Below are 4,631 nucleotides of genomic sequence, written 5' to 3'. Positions count from 1 at the left end.
TCGAGATTAAGGAGACTGGACTCTGATATTTCGCCGAAAGGATTTGGGTGCCTATATGGGGATTTACAAAGCCTTATTCTAGATGAAGCCCACAATTCAAGATATTCGATTCATCCAGGAGCTGATAAGATGTACCACGATCTCAAGGAACAGTATTGGTGGCCAAATCTTAAGAAGGATGTTGCTACTTATGTTAGAAAGTGTATGACGTGTTCAAAGGTTAAGGCCAAACATCAAAGGCCATCTGAGTTACTTCAGCAACCCTAAATCCCGCAATGGAAGTGGGAAAGGATAACGATGGACTTCATCATGAAACTACCAAAGACGGTGGGTGGATATGATACCATCTGGGTTATTATTGACCGTCTTACCAAATCTGCTCATTCCTAGCCATGAAAGAAACTGATACGATGGAAAAACTCGCTTAACTATACATAAAGGAAATTGTATCTCGTCATGGTGTGCCCTTATCGATTATTTCAGACCGAGATGCCCGTTTCGCTTCTAGATTTTGGCGTTCCTTGCAAGAAGCCTTGGGTACACGTCTCGACATGAGTACCGCATATCACCCGCAGACCGACGGACAAAGCGAACGCACGATTCAAACCTTGGAGGACATGCTACGTGCTTGTGTTATTGATTTCGGAAAAGCTTGGGAAAAGCATTTGCCGCTAGCCGAATTTTCTTACAACAATAGTTATCATTCGAGTATTAACGTCGCACCTTTCAAAACGTTGTATGGACGCAAATGTTGTTCTCCTATTTGTTGGGCCGAGGTAGGTGAGAAGCAAATCACCGGACCCAGAATCGTCCATGAAACAACCGAGAAGATTGTCCAAATTCAAGCGAGGCTCAAGACGGCCCGTGATCGTCAAAAGAGCTATGCCGACCTTAAACGTAAAGATTTCGAATTCCAAGTGGGTGACCACGTTATGTTGAAAGTCGCACCTTGGAAAGGTGTAATCCGTTTCAGAAAGCGTGGGAAGTTAAACCCGCGATATATTGGTATTTTTGAAATCTTTGAGCGTATTGGACCCGTTGCTTACCGTTTGGATCTTCCGACTCAATTAAGCTCCGTTCATCCTACCTTCCACGTATCGAACTTAAAGAAGTGTCTTGCTGAACCAGAACTTGTCATACCACTAGAGGAGCTTACGATTGATGACAAACTCCACTTCGTGGAAGAACCTGTTGAAATCATGGACCGTGAGGTTAAGACTTTAAAGCATAACAAGATTCCAATTGTCCGAGTCTGTTGGAATGCTAAACGAGGACCTGAGTTTACTTGGGAACGAGAGGATCAAATGATGCAGAAGTATCCTCACCTTTTCCCAACTCCACCATCTACCTCAGCTTAAAATTTCGGGACGAAATTTTCTTTAACAGGTGGGTAATGTTACGACCCGACTTTTTTGACTTTTAATTATGTTTATTACGTTCACGAAACTGTGTATTTGTGCGTACTGAGTTAGATTATATTATGGAATCATTAATCATGTTAATCACTTTCATTAATATCTACAACGTGTTATTAAGTGCTTAATCACTTAACATGATCCTTGAATGCATTTATGACCGTTAGTGTCACTTATTGTTTAAAACGAGCTACGTACTTGGTACACGTTAAACTTTTGTCATAATTGGAATATTATGACTGCGGAAACATAATTGTTATTTATTTATGACAATTACTTGGCTTGGTGGTTATTTAATTACGCTTAGTGTTTACTAATGCTCACTAGTTACCTTAATGGACTTCCGTGGCCCAACCTACTCAACTTAGTGGACTAATTAGTGGATTAATTAGCCCATGTAATTAATAACTAGCCCATGTAAATATTAAGACAAAATTTTAAGCATGCTTGTGTACTAATACTTACACCATGTTGCATACCACCCAACATATCAACATCACCTTGTACTACCACCATGGACCACACCATGCCACCACCACATGAAGCCAAATGGTCCCCCCACCCTCCTTGTGACCGTCGGCCACCACTCCCACCATCACCATTATTTATTTATTTTCTTTTCTTTCTTTGTTAAATACACACACTTCACTTCATTTTCTCAAAAACACACTTCTCTCTACCTTCTCACTCTAGAATTCTCTCTCAAATTGTAAGTTTGAAACTTACTTCTTTTCTTTCTTTTCTTCTAAACTTGAAATCATCATCATCATGATCAAAGATTCAAGTTTTGTAACTTGAATCTTCATAACTCTTGTAAGATTAAAACTTTGTTTTGAAAAGTCTTCAAGAACATGAAGGATTCAAGCTTTTTAGCTTTGAATCTTCATTATCTTGTTAGATCTAAGTTTATTAACTTAAGATCTCTTTATTTATGTTTAAAAATCAAAACCTATGTTTATGATCTTCATGTAACTTGTAGATCCAACTTTTTACTTTATGGATCTTCAAGAACAAAAGAAATACAAGCTTTCTAGCTTGAAGTTTCTATAAAAAGTTAGTTAAGATCCAAGTTTATTAACTTATGATCTTCTTTAATTTGTTGTACTTTAGATTTGTGACTTGTGTTTCATTAAACAAAAGATACAAGCTTACTAGCTTGAGATCTCATAAGTGTTGTTAGGAATCCAAGCTCTCTAGCTTAGGGTTTTATTTTTGTGTTTGATCAAAGTTTTGTAACTTATGGTCTTCTACTTTGTTTAAACAAAAGCTCATTAGCTTATGTTCACTCTACTTTACAAAATCTAAGTTTCATGACTTATGGTTGTGTAAAAGTTGGAAGTCTAAGTGTTATGACTTAGGGTTTCACCAAGAACATGAGATATAGACTTTTTAGTCTAAGGTCTTTAATACTTAGCTAAGATCTAAGTTCTATAACTTAAGACCTTGCTTATTTAGTTTGATTCAAAGTTTATAGCTTAATAGAACTTGTACTTGTGTCGAAACTAAGAACTTGATGTAACTTTGGTTCATCATCTTGCTTTAACTCTTAAATGAGTTGTGTCTTATTTCTTAGTCTTGAATCTTGTGTGTTGATGGTTAAACCTTGGTTAAAGTGATGCTAAAACATCAAGAGTTGTACACTTGAGGCTTATACGCATCAAGGATGAGAACCGTGATGAGCATCAAACACCAAGAAACCCACCGGAGCACTTGTTTTCTGTTTTTAAGGGTCTGATCAGACTCCTGGGCTTCTGGAAAAGTTTATTTCCAGATAGTTCGGTTCGAGTAGATGACTTTTCGTTTAAGACTCGCCTAAATCCGATATACGGTTAGGATTTATAGCCTCCCGAAAGTCACTACGCCCTTGTAACGACGTGCTGAAAATTCTGACCTACTCGCGCTTGAACCGTCGCCACGGCCAAACGACATCGAGTTAGAATCTGAAAATTGGAAAGCGGTAAAAGGACTCACATACGGAGCCTTGGCCAATGACCGCGCATCATTTTAGTTTGTATAGAGGTCGTAGCAGCTGAACGAAGTCAGCCCTTTGCTTCTATCTCTATTCTTGTTGAAAACTAACTTTACTTTTTACGTATGAAGATGATGATGATGACACTTAAGACTTAACTTGTTTACTTATAAACCTTTTGGGGACAATATTCTGACTTAGTGACCTTTGACTTAGGTTGACGACCTTTCGGACCGACTTACTACTTGCATACTTTGCACATCGACTTTTACCACATTTATCACTGTGAGTTATAGCTCCCTTTTTACCGTAATATTTTTGAGACTGAGAATACATGCGCTTTTTATGTTTTACTTACTAGGCACGAGTACTTAAACTTTATATATTTGTGGGTGATATAACGGCATAAACTTTCCCCTTAGCTCGGTAACGTTTAGTCATTGGTTTTTGAACCGGTGAACGCGAATCTTAGATATGGATCCATAGGGTTTGACATCCCCACTCGGGCTAGTCGCGCTAGTATTTAACGGGTGTTTAATACTTCATAAACTTACGCACTCGCCAAGTGTACTTTTAGGGGGTGATATTTACGTTAAGTTAGTTACCAAGTGCCCACGGTTAAGCATATACTTTTCATAACTGTTTTGAATACGAAATCTCGTGGCCTACATTACATCATTGTTATAATTAAACTATAGCTCACCAACATTCGTGTTGACATTTTAAAGCATGTTATTTCTCAGGTGCTTAGACGTTTGTCGCTTCTGCTGTATTAGACTCGCTGTTAGACTGTTGTGTTAGATTTCCGCTGCATTGTTTAATGATGTCTCAATCATGGAACGTTTATGTTGCATTCATAACTTATGTTACATATTGATCAATGGCTTTGTAATGACCTTTGTATCACGTACTTATATTAATGCTTTCTATTCGTAGAAGCATGCTATCTTTTGTAAAACGCTATCTTTTCATGAATGTAAACTTGTTTTAAAACAGCATATAGTGTTGTAACCTTGTGATGGACCTGTTGTTGATGATTCGTACACATTGATTTTGTACGGGGCGTCACAATTTCCATATTTGAATATTGATGTTTTGATGACCTTTACGAAGAGGGAGTTATGGGTAGATTTAGGCTTGAATTGCAATTAATTTGATGGTTTTGGTTGAAGACTTGAACCTTGCGCTTGCTATGTTAAAGACTACGCGGTATGGAATTATTGCTTTTGAAGAATCATATCGGTATG

Source organism: Rutidosis leptorrhynchoides, chromosome 6 (assembly GCF_046630445.1).
Source record: "Rutidosis leptorrhynchoides isolate AG116_Rl617_1_P2 chromosome 6, CSIRO_AGI_Rlap_v1, whole genome shotgun sequence".
In the NCBI taxonomy this organism is placed as follows: Eukaryota; Viridiplantae; Streptophyta; class Magnoliopsida; order Asterales; family Asteraceae; genus Rutidosis; species Rutidosis leptorrhynchoides.
The sequence above is the reverse complement of the archived record's forward strand: the minus strand, read 5'-3'. Positions refer to the sequence as shown.